Source organism: Polypterus senegalus, chromosome 12 (assembly GCF_016835505.1).
Source record: "Polypterus senegalus isolate Bchr_013 chromosome 12, ASM1683550v1, whole genome shotgun sequence".
NCBI classification, from domain to species: domain Eukaryota; kingdom Metazoa; phylum Chordata; class Cladistia; order Polypteriformes; family Polypteridae; genus Polypterus; species Polypterus senegalus.
In genome coordinates this window covers 2133547-2147034 of record NC_053165.1, presented here as the reverse complement: position 1 = coordinate 2147034, position 13488 = coordinate 2133547, and positions in this window count along the sequence as shown.

Sequence of the window (13488 nt, the reverse complement as noted above, 5' to 3'; positions counted from 1 at the left end):
TATATTTGCTGCCCAGTAATAAAACTGGAAGTTAGGTAGAGCCATGCCACCTTCTGCCTTTTGTCTTTGTAGGGTCGCTCTTTTGATGCGTGGATGTTTTGAATTCCAAATAAATGAGGTTATTGTTGAATCTAATTGCTTAAAGAACGATTTATTAATGTATATTGGGATGTTTTGAAATAAAAAAAGGAGCTTAGGAAGAATATTCATCTTAACAGTGTTAATTCTTCCAGCTAGTGTGAGATGAAGGGTTGACCATCTATGCAAGTCTTGTTTAATTTTTTCCATGCAGACACGAAATTTTGTTGATAAAGAGCTTTATGTTTACTTGTGATGTTTACCCGAGGTATTTAAACTGTTCTGCAATGATAAAAGGTAGGGTGTCTAATCTAATATTATATGCTTGAGAATTCACTGGAAAGAGTACACTTTTATTCAGATTAATTCTGAGACCAGAGATCTTTTGAAATTCTGTGAGTGCTGCTAAGACTGCAGGCACAGAATTTTCTGGGTCCGATATATACAGTACCATGTCATCTGCATATAATGAGATTTTCTGTTCCAGTCCTTCTCTGCTAATCCCCTTTATCTGATCAGTATTTCGACAATGTATTGCCAGTGGTTCAATGGCAATTGCAAACAGCAGTGGTGACAAAGGGCATCCTTGTCTTGTGCCACGTTCTAGTTTAAAGTAGTCTGAGCAAATGTTATTGATGCAAACTGAAGCTTCTGGGTTAGTATACAGTAATTTAATCCATGCACAAATGTTCGGGCCAAACCCAAACTTCTCCAATGTAGTAAAAAGGTATTTCCATTCAATCATGTCGAATGCTTTTTCTGCATCCAATGATAATAATATTTCTGGGGTGTTTGATTTAGTTGGTGAGTATATTACATTAAACAGGCGTCGAAGATTTGAAGATAAGTGTCGGCCCCTAATAAATCCAGTTTGGTCTTGTGATATTACTGAGGGGAGCACTTTCTCCATCCTTCTAGCTATGATTTTAGAGAGTATTTTAACGTCGTTATTCAGAAGTGAAATTGGTCTGTATGATGCACATTGTAATAAGTCCTTATTTTGTTTTGGAAAGACAGTGATTAGTGCTTGGCGAAAGGTTTGTGGGAGAGATTGGTTATCTCTGGCTTCTGTAAATGTTGCTAATAGGAGGGGAGCTAGCTGGCCTGCTGCTTTCCCACCTTGGAGTGACTTTATAGCATCTAGTAATTCTGATAACGCCAGAGGTTTCTCGAGTTCCTCCACACTAATAGCGTCTATTTGTGGTATCTGTAATGTATCCAGAAATGTATTAGAGTGTGTATTGTCTTCTTTAAACTCAGTAGTATATAGGGATTTATAGTAGTCTCTGAAAGTGTGCATTATATTTTTGTGTTCGATGATTTTATCTCCATTAGTGTTAGTGATTACGAGATTGCGTTGCACTTCTTGCTTGTGAATTTGTTGAGCTAAAAGCTTATTAGCTTTCTCCATGTTGATAATAATGATGTCTGGATTTGTAAATTAGTTGTTCAGTTTCTTTAGTTGTCAAGAGGTTTAATTCTGAATGTAGAGCCTGCCTCCTCTTATGTAGAGTCTCGCTTGGTAGTCTGGCATGTTCTTCATCTATTTTAGTAATTTTGCTTTTTATCTCTGCTACTTTCTTGGCTTTGGATTTATTTCTGTGGGAAAGATATGAGATAATCTGTCCTCTTAAGAAGGCCTTAAGAGTTTCCCAGAGTATTCCTGCAGAGATCTCGGGGGATGTATTTGTCTCTAGAAGAATTTGATTTGTTTGGATATAAATTCAGTACAATTCTCGTCAGCTAATAGAAGCGGGTTGAGGCCATCTGCGGGTGAGTGTATGGGGCTTAGTAATTTTAGCTCCAAGATCATCGGAGCATGGTCAGAAATAACAATAGCATCGTATTTGCAAGATTTAATCTTAGGCAAGAAGTTATTGTCTATAAAGAAGTAATCAATCCTTGAGTAGCAATGATGTACTGGTGAGTAGAAAGAATATGTTCTTGAATTTGGGTTTAAAAACCTCCAGGGTCTGATAAGTTGTGATCAGTTATAAACTTTGTAATTATCTTTGCAGTGTTAGATACTGTTCCCCCTGTGGAGGAAGTCCTATCTAAAAGTGGATTTAGAACACAATTGAAGTCCCCCGCCATTATAACTTTATGAGAGTTCAGATTGGGAATGGATGCAAATAAATTTTGTATAAATTCCTTATCATCAACATTAGGTGCATAAACATTTATCAAAATCATTTTACAGTTAGATAAGTCTCCCATGACCATTACATATCTCCCTTCAGGATCCAATACTACATCTGATGCTACAAATGGTACAGTTCTATGTATAAGAATTCCCACACCTCTAGTTTTCTTTGTAAAACTAGAATGGAACATCTGGCCAGTCCAGTCTTTTTGCAGCCGGAACTGATCCTTGCTTAGTAAGTGGGTCTCCTGTAAAAATACTATTTTAGTGTTTAGACCTGTTAGGTGAGAGAGTACTTTCTTTCTCTTTAATTCGTGATTCAGGCCTTTAACATTCCAGCTTACGAAGTTAACTGTCCCATCATGGAGACACTGATTCTGAGTTTTTGATGTCATTTTATAGTCTTAACTGGGAGTGAGACATCTTTTGGTCTTAATTTCCTATTTCCCCTAGAGTTGTTGCCATATAGCTTATTATTATGTTGGTAGTAATAATTATAAAGATTGTGAGGATAGATTAGGTATAGATCAGGCCTGCTCTCTTCCCCTTACCGCTGTTTAATGTTATAGAAGGCTGCACGTTTAGTAGCTGTTGCTGGAGAGAAGTCAGGGAAGATATGAATGTGGTTATTTTCATATGTAATATCTTCCTTTTTTATGAGGAGTGCCATCACCTCTAGCTTAAATGCTAATCATTCAAAACGAACTATAAAAGATCTTGGTCGGGGTCTGACGGTGTTTGATCCGCGTACGCGGTAAGCCGCTGCTATCTCAAATTCTGCTTTAAAGTCCTCCCCGATTATTTTGGAAAAAAGTTCAGCTGCGAATTTCACAGGGTTTGAACTTTCTCGATTCTCGGGCAGACCTTCAATTCTGACATTATACCTTCTACTCCCATCTTCCAAAGCAGCCAGTCTGTCTCCGAGTTTTTTGCATTCGGAGCTGGCATTAACTGCTTTTTCCTCGGCACTGGCAGCTGCCTTTTCGGCCATTTCAATCCGATACGTGAATGTCTCCTTGAGATCCTCCAATTGATCAGTAAGCGTGCTCAGTTGAACCGAGTTTGACCTGAATGCGCTCTTCAATTTTACCCAGCACCTGTCGCTCAAGTTGCACCTCTTGACGCAGCCTTTCCATCTCCTGTTTCAAATCCTGTTTCAGTCTCTCAAGTGCCTTTGCCGTTGCTTTCTCTTTAGCCTTCTCGCTTTTCTTTATATCTTGCGTGAGCTCAGCGAGCAACACCTTCAGTTCAGATAGTTCAATTGTGCTTTTTTGTACCGAAGATGAAGCAGCAGGCTCTGCTGAAGCCGGTGTCCCTGCTGCTCCCGGCTTGCGTAGTTGCGTAATTGAAGCCGCGGACTTCAAGGCCCTTTCCAGCTTCAGGTGATCTTCTCCGATCGGCGAGCTATCCAGATCTGCACTCACGATCGCACCTTCGCTCCCCTTTTCGCTCTCAGCCGGCGACGATGTAGCGGACCGTGGTCCCGAGGAGTCTGTACTTTCGCCCATCTGATCCAGGTCTGTCTCTGAGAGGCCGTATCTCGAGCTAGGGCTTGCTGATCGTAGCTTGGATGTAGCTTTAGTCTTCGATTCTTTCGGACCCCCCTTCTTGTTGGCCATGTTTATATGTGCTTACATATACTGTAGCAGTCCCTCTCAGGTTGAATAAATACAAGATATCTCAGGATAATAAGCAAATAATATGAAAAATAACACCGCTGCTAGCGGAGCTCCACTTCAGATGTCCATCTCTTGCATTGGACGAGACCAAAGTTTAATCAACAAGGTAGATTAGAGGGCAGGCTAAGGTTGGCAAGGACTGTTAAATCATGACAGGAACAAAGCAGAACACCATGAGCTTTGCTGAACCTGCTGGGGACCCGAGTCCCACCACCACCATAGCTGCTGAAGTCACCAGGACATGCAAACCCCTTCACCATGCCGAGCTGACAACACAAGGATGGCATTGTCAGGTGTGACTTGTCAGGTGTGTTGTCATTTGCCTGTGAGAGGTGTGAAGTTAGCAAGGACACACAACCAAAACCTTGAACTTGAGTTATACTTCACCTAAGGTCACCATATTGCAGTCAGAAAGTGTGGAAGACCCCTGGCATGTTGTTTCTGAGGAGGTGAGTGGTTTGTGCTCCTTCACCCTCACGTTGAATCAGCATGAGACCCCTGAGTGTCACACTTTCTGAAGATTGTGGTATACTCATACAAAACGATCTTCATAACGAAAGTCTGCATTTTTACAAACGTGGGACATGAGGACCACCTTTGGTGCTGATGTTCGTTTATGTCGGCCTCCTTTGGTGCTGTTGAGTCATTCCAGGATTTCCTAGTGGGGATTTTCTGGGTGTGTCCAGACTTTAACAGCACAGTTAAGAAGGAAAAAAACATCTCGCTGAGGAGCAGTGTGGCACAATGCAGGGTTCTAGCTTTATTTAAATGGTAGCGATGTTTTAGATACAAAGAATGGCATTGTTGAGAAAACCAAAGCAAACAAGCTGTCGTGGATGCCCACTTTAAAGCCAACAAGTTAATTACAGCGCTGCACAGACTGTAACCGCAAGACGAAAAAATGTGCTTTCATTTTCGAGATGACATTGTCCACCTCGAGGAACCCTGCGTTTAGTGAAAAACAACACACCTTGTGATGTCTCTCATTTCTGGCTTGTTTTCACAAGATTAGTTATTTATTTAAAATCAAAGTTTTATTGGAGCTCCAGCCAGAAACAGGAATGAGGACAGTACAAATCAAATTTGGTCAAAATTAGCCAGTAAAATAGTCGGAAAATCCAAATCCCAGACACCTTCCATCCACTTGCTACAATAGGCCTGTACAGGAAGACCCTCGGAGCATCCGAGATCAGGGTGGCACATGCACACGTGGCAGGCCCAGGAGAAGAAAGCCGACACTAAAAAGAGAAAGATCTGTGAGTGGCTCGGATGTCTGACCTCGAACCAGGGACAATGGACGTTGATCTGCCCCACAGAAAGTACAAGCAAAGCAATATTAAAGAAAATGACATTTCAGAAGCTAAAGCATTGAGGTTTGGAGGTCTTCCACAACTCCAGTATTTGAGCAGCACTCACAACCAGTTAGAAAAACCCGGAGCACAAGGCTTATGAGGGGTGAGAGTTCTTCGAGGATGAAGAGGAGTTTTCAAAAAGAAATTTACATTATTGAGCAATAAAGAAAATGTGGCCACTTATAATATCTGAGAATAATCACCCAAATATGATCAGAAGCTGGAAGAAGAAGGAGCAGTGGGGTGCAAGCAGAGACACAAAGCTTCTCCGGTTCCGAGTGGGATACGCTGACATTACTATGGCCATGGGACGAAGTGACCTCTGTGGCTTTATCATGGAAGGGTTTTGGGGTGACCCTCTCCTGAAATGTATTCTTTCATTTCCACGCTCAGATTCATTGTCTCCCATTGACGCCCACTCCAGCTTTCTTCTCTTATCCCTGCACACGGCTGGCTGTCTGAAAAGGAGACATAGCTGGCAGCTGCAGTGCCCTTGCGCTGGCGATAAGTTTGGCTTTGCCCACATTTGACTGCTGCTGTGCTTCACTTTCTCAAAGGGAGGACGTCGTCTCCTGGTTTGTAAACCTCAGATTTCAAGGTAGAGCGACACATAAAGCATGAGGCAGGTTTAGATACTTTATTCAGACATTGTGGATTTAACATTCTTAATGTGCTTAAATGTGACAAAATACAAATCAAAAAGCAAATGGATGTGACAAATCGCCACACAACCTGGATGTTTTAGTAGCGGGCATAGACAAATGCTGGCTGTTGGTGCTCAGTGTCTTAAGGTTGTCTAAATGTCTGCCGCCATGGGTCCTCCTCTTGCTGACCGTGCTTTCCTGTCTTCTCCTTTTTAAAGCTTGTCAGGTCCAAGGTCCACACCCCAGCTCATCTGACTGACCATATCAGCACTTTGAATGTCCAGCGAGATTTTCCAATGTTTAAAGCTCTCTAAATTCTGCTTGTGTGCAAAGTTCCTTCTGACACTGGAAGGGTTTCCTCCTGCCATCTGCGGCTGCTAACTGGTCCTGTTTTATGCAGTTAGCTGCTGTGACAGAAGTCAGAAGTTCAAATAAAAGGATAAAAAGTTACAATTCTACGCTGCTTGTGTTCTTTAAGAAAATGTTTTCAACAATTTAACAATCTTAGATAAAAGAATAAGGTTAACATTCTTGATTTACTACTTTCTGCATTCCCTGACACTTTTGCTAACTAAATAATACTGTGAGCCTCAGATGACCAAAGACATCTCTGGCACAATGAGGAAGAAGGAAAGCTGGTTTTAAAGAGGAAGATACGTCCATTAAACAAAGGAAAACGTCTTCTGGAGAAAATAAATCAAGGAGTGCCCAAATGATGACAAGCCACGTTAAATCTGGAAAGGTCTGAGCGCAGAAAGCAGGGGAGGGGAGCCGTCAGGCAGATGAGGACCACACTTTGTGGAGGTCTTTCTTTTCGGATTTCCAGCCAGTTATTTCACTGCCCAAAAATGAACAAGTCGGGGGCACACTTTGGACAAAATGCCAGGAATATTTGTGTGATGGAGTTCAGCATAACAGAAATGGAGGTAAAGATCAGCAGAGGAGCAGGGCCACATAATACATTAGGGCAGCTCTTGAAGTCCAAGTCACGCCAGTGTCTCCAGTATTTGATGTGTCTTTTTACAGGCTCCTGATCTGTGGAAGCAGCCATTCATTATGTCAAGTGAGTGACCGTAGGTCCGTAGTCCTCATCTCTTTAGGAGTGGGAATGATCTCAGAACAATTTAATGTAAGTTTTGAATTACTTGCACACATCCTTTGTGAAGAAAGCCTTGAAATGTTCATTCCTCGTTAAAATGGGCTAATAGCGCCCTCTCGTGTTTAATTTGAGTCTTTGTCAGTTTGCAGATCATTCGATGGAGTTTATCTGTCGCGATTGAGCTCCCTGTCGCCGCCTCCGTGCAGCTGTGAGTCGAGGTAATTCTTGGTAACGAGAACCAATCAGATCGCTCTCCGCTACCAAGATTCTACCAAGAATTGAAAGCACGGGCCAATTGCGGCCCGTATCGGCTACCAAGAATTGGCCAATGACGGCTCGCTCTGCTACCAAGAATTGACGAATCACGACTACCAAAACTCAGAGAGGGCGGGCCAACTCTTGTCAGTTAATGTATTCTGCAAAAGCTTGTTCGAGTCGGCACACAGACGCTTTGCGATTTGCGTTGCTTTTTGAACTGTCTAAAAATGTTACTCACTAGTGTGGTTTGTGCAGATATATTTACTTTCACCTACACATGTTCTGAATGATTTTTTTAAACATTCTTGGTTAAGTTTATTACATTTACTAAATATTTGTGCAACACGTGTAAAGACAGATATAATAATGTATAAATACAGTATAATAAACATTGAATTGTATAATCATAGTTTAATTTTACAGAGTGAGCTTTAAAAATACTAATATGAAGTGCTCATTAATTATAAAAATACAAATCATAGAGAAAATCAACTATGTGTACATATTTCCTACAAAAAACCCTTGGGAAGTCTTTCTGGTATATAAAGACCAATAATTGTTCATGAATTACTGCAGTAAATATTATATATATATACTGTGTATATATATGTACTAAATTATGCTTATAAAGCAGACCTACACCTTTAATACTCAGATGATTCTACTCATGCTGTAGAATTGCATATATATTATAGATATATATAGTTAATTATATATTTATATATATATAGTTAATTATATATCATGCTGTAGAATATCAATCAATCAATCAATCAACATTTATTTATATAGCACATATTCATACAAATGTAGCTCAAAGTGCTTTACAAAATGAATAGAAAAACTGAAGACACAATAAAAAATAAACATAAGTCAACATTAATTAACATAGAATAAGAGTAAGGTCTGATGGCCAGGGTGGACAGAAAAAACAAAAAAACTCCAAAGGCTGGAGAAAAAAAATAAAATCTGTAGGGGTTCCAGACCACGAGACCACCTGACCAGTCCCCTCTGGACAATCTACCTAACATAAGTCAAACAGTCCTCTTTGTATTTAGGGTTTTCATGGAAGGACCTGATGATGATGGTCACGTAGACTTCTGGCTTTCAGTCCATCAATGTTGGTGCATCAGGATGCTTTCAGTAGGTGGTGGTGGCGCAGACAAAAGAAACAGAAGAGAGAGTTGGGGTCAGTATGGATTTTGGAGACACTATGAATAGTTATTGTGATGAACTGAACAGAATAGCATATATATTATAGATATATATATAGTTAATTATATATATATATATAAAGTGGTGTGTATGCTTGTTTACTAGAACACATATAGTTGTTTTGCACTAAGTATATATTTTCCTTTGCAATATTGCAATATTTCCAAATATTTATTTTTACCTACTTTAAGAATGTCAGTTTGTGCAGATATATTTACATTTACCTGCATATTTTTTTAATGATTTTTTAAACATTCTTGGTTAAGTTTATTACATTTATTAAATATTTGTGCAACACATGTAAAGACAGATATAAAAAATCTATAAATATAATAAACATTGAATTGTATAATCAGTTCAATTTTACAGAGTGAGCTTTAAAACTAATAATATGAAGTGCTCTATAATTATAAAAATACAAATCATAGAAAGTGAAAAGTTTTTTTTCTTGACTTTATCTTTGCCAATTTAAAAACTTTAAACTGAATTGTTTGGGCGAGTTCATTTTTATCTGAAAATGATAAATCAACTATGTGTACATATTTCCTACAAAAGACTCTTGGAAAGTATTTCTGGTATATAAAGACCAATGAATTACTGCAGTAAAAATTATATATATACTGTGTATATATGTACCTGTAAAAACAAGAGACCGGTATGCTTTTTTAATACTTAACACTAATTTCACAAATCGTTCATATCAAGGCCAATATAGAATAATAATAATACTCTATATTAACATTGATGTTATAAATTATGCTTATAAAGTAGACCTACACCTTTAATACTCAGACAATGCTATATATATATATATATATAAGTGGTGTGTATGCTGTTTACTAGAACACATAGTTGTTTTGTGCTAAGTATATAAACATTTCCCTTTGCAATATTTCCAAATATTTAATTTTACCCACTTCAAATCAATTGTCAGCATCAACTAGAATATATTACTTCCCAAATGTTATAAATACATACAAACACAAAGCTGTGCACTATTATTTATTAAATCTTATTGTGCTTTCATTTTTATTGTATCCTTCTTGATTATCTGTGCAGCCGTCTCAGACGATAGTAAAGGCGCTATATAAGGAAGTGAAATGCATTATTATTTGTTATAATTATGATTCAATAGAATGGGCAGGCAGTTTGTTTAAGTGTGATTTTTAACTTTGCTTGTTGTCTGTGTGTTCCTTGACAAATCATACACTAAACAGTTTTCGTTTAATCGAAAAAGAAAAATAAACAAACTACAACTGCAATGTAGGATTCAAAGCACCGTTCGTTGAAGAGAAAGTTTTTTTTTTTTCCATTCGGCAATGTGCCTTGAGCGGGATTCGAACTCGCGTCCCTGCAATAATTTCTGGTAAATCGTCTCTCAAGAATTGCATTGCCGAATGGAAAAAAAAATGTGCAGGTAAATGTAATTATATCTGCACAAACTGACATTCTTGAAGTAGGTAAAAATAAATATTTGGAAATATTGCAATATTGCAAAGGAAAATGTTTATATACTTAGTGCAAAATAACTATATGTGTTCTAGTAAAGAAGCATAATTAACTATATATGTATATCTATAATATGTATGCTATTCTACAGCATGATATATAACTATATATTATATATATATATACTGTATATATACACTCAGCAAAAAAAGAAACGTCCTCTGACTTTCAACTGTTTTTTCTTTCAGTAAACTTAATGTGCAAATATTTGTATGAACACTAAAAGAGTCAACACCATAAGATATAAACTAAAAATGTTTCACAATGTGTCCCTGAATGAAGGAAGGGAGGCTCAAAATCAAAAGTACCAGTCAGTATGTGGTGTGGCCACCAGCTGCTTGAAGTACTGCAGTGCATCTCCTCCTCATGGACTGGACCAGATTTGTCAGTTCTTGCTGTGAGATGTTACCCCACTCTTCCACCAAGGCACCTGCAAGTTTCTGGACATTTACTGGGGGGAATGGCCCTAGCCATCGATCCAAATCGATCCCGCTCCAGGGTACAGGCCTCGGTGTAACGCTCATTCCTTCGACGAAAAACACGAATCCGTCCATCACCCCTGGTGAGACAAAACCGTGACTCATCAGTGAAGAGCACTTTTTGCCACTCCTGCCTGGTCCAGCGAAGGTGGGTTTGTGCCCATAGGCGGCGTTGTTGCTGGTGATGTCTGGTAAGGAGCTGCCTTACAACAGGCCTACAAGCCCTCAGTCCAGCCTCTCTCAGCCTATTGCGGACAGTCAGGGCACCGATGGAGGGATTGTGTGTTCCTGGTGTGACTCGGGCAGTTGTTGTGGCCATCCTGTACGTGTCACGCAGGTGTGATATTCGGATGTACCGATCCTGTGCAGGTGTTGTTACACGTGGTCTTCCACTGAGAGGATGATCAGCTGTCCTTCCTGTCTCCCTGTAGCGCTGTCTTAGGAATCTCACAGTGCGGACATGGCAATTTATTCAGCAGTCCTCATGCCTCCCTGCAGCAGGCCTAATGCACGTTCACGCAGATGAGCAGGGACCCTGGGCATCTTTCTTGTGTGTTTTTCACAGTCAGTAGACTGTATATCTATAATATATATGCAATTCTACAGCATGAGTAGAATCATCTGAGTATTAAAGGTGTAGGTCTGCTTTATAAGCATAATTTAGTACATATATATACACAGTATATATATATAATATTTACTGCAGTAATTCATGAACAATTATTGGTCTTTATATACCAGAAAGACTTCCCAAGGGTCTTTTGTAGGAAATATGTACACATAGTTGATTTTCTCTATGATTTGTATTTTTATAATTAATGAGCACTTCATATTAGTATTTTTAAAGCTCACTCTGTAAAATTAAACTATGATTATACAATTCAATGTCTATTATACTGTATTTATACATTATTATATCTGTCTTTACACGTGTTGCACAAATATTTAGTAAATGTAATAAACTTAACCAAGAATGTTTAAAAAAATCATTCAGAACATGTGTAGGTGAACGTAAATATATCTGCACAAACCGACACTAGTGAGTAACATTTTAGACAGTTCAAAAAGCAACGCAAATCGCAAAGCGTCTCTCTGTGTGCCGACTCGAACAAGCTTTTGCAGAATACATTAACTGACAAGAGGTTGGCCCGTCCTCTCCGAGTTTTGGTAGTCGTGATTCGTCAATTCTTGGTAGCAGAGCGAGCCGTCATTGGTCAATTCTTGGTAGCCGATACGGGCCGCGATTGGCCCGTGCTTTCAATTCTTGGTAGAATCTTGGTAGCAGAGAGCGATCTGATTGGTTCTCGTTACCAAGAATTACCTCGACTCACAGCTGCACGGAGGGCGATGGCTCTCATTTTATGACATTACATTCCAGTTCGTTTATTCTGGGGTCGTACGGAGTTCAACTTTACATTTCTTAAGAAATAAAAATTGTATTTTTAACTCGAAAGATAACTTTACAGTTTAAAATACATTGTAAGAGAAAAATTAATTCTGCTTTGAAGGAGAGAATGCAAATTGAACCGCGGTGTGTATCTGAGAACTGACATGGAAATGTTTGGTGCTTTGATGATTTTGTTCATTGTGACGTCCAGCTTTTTAATCCAAGAGCGCCGAAGGAACTTTGATATTAAGAAAGTCTTCAATGTCCATCCATCAATCCTTTCATCGTCCCAATGAAAACCCTAAAGGCGTCACGTGTCATAAAACTGCGATGCTTGTCTGTGTACAGGTGTGGTAAATTAATCTTATCTTACATTCACAAACAACTATAGTGGCTGTTTACTTATTGAAATGTCAGCTCTTTTCTTTTGATCGCTACCTGCTTTTTTAATACACCGTGAGAGGAGAGACGCCAAGACATCGACCAAGCAGTTCAAGTGATCCCTTGGATTCTTTTTTTATTTTTATTTTTTATTTTGTGAACCAATAGCCTCTGCTTACTGGTTTATTTGTTTGAAACGACAGTACTAATGTAAGTCATGTAGTTAATACTGAAAGGACATTTGGGTGTCATCCCTGTACAAATTTGCATGAGTTTAGAGATTAACGTAAAAGTAAAGTAATTAGCAATGTGATGGTTTTTTTCCTGTAAGTAAAGAGTAAAGTAATCCTGTTACAATCTGAGAAATTAGTCATTTGTAGCGAATGATCCCAACTATGCTTCATCAGGAGCAGTGGAGAGCACTAAAGGTGCTACTACACATACAGTAAGTCATTATACATTGTAACCTCTTTATGTGTGTGTGTGGGGTCACCTCTTGTCCCTTACCCACCATGTGTGTATTGAAAATAAAGTACAAAACAGCTGGAACACAACAAAACCCCAGTCCCAGTTTGAAAACAAAATGAGAAAGACAAAGGAAAGATTTGGGACTCCAACAAGGAGAACCCCATTTATTGTGGTAACACATAATGAAGCCACCGATACAAAGTCCTTCAGTAATAAGAACGGGGATTTTGAAGCATCTGCTGGACAAGGGAGGAACTGCAGTAGCAAGCATGCTGCTCAAGCTATTTCCGTCACAAATGGCAGCTCCTGCTGTGTGCTTGTCTGTTTTTGAGGAAGAACTTGATGAGAACATGACATTAGTCATCTTCTGGCTGATGTTCTCCCATGCTAGGGTTGGAAATGGAAACTGTTCAGAATAAATGTTGCAGGCTCTTGTTGCCCCCCTGAAGACAAGTCTGTGTGAGAGACTCGCCATTCCTGTGTGTGCGACACCAATCAGGTCTAAATCGGTCTTGCACTCTTCTTTTACATGGCGGGGCAGGGTGGTGACTTGCCCATTTGACCATCTCAATAGAATCAACACCCTTAAGTCTTTGGTTGTCTTCAAAGGTCCAAGTCTGTCAGGCAGCATTTTAAACAGTAAACAGCAGCCCTTTCGCCCTTGTGGGATTGTGGGACAGAAATTTAACTGGAGTCACTGGTGTGTTAGAGAACTGGCAGCAGGTAATTAACAATGGCACCTGGAGAACATGCAGCCCAGTGCCACAAACACACTCACTGCCTAAACATTACAGGT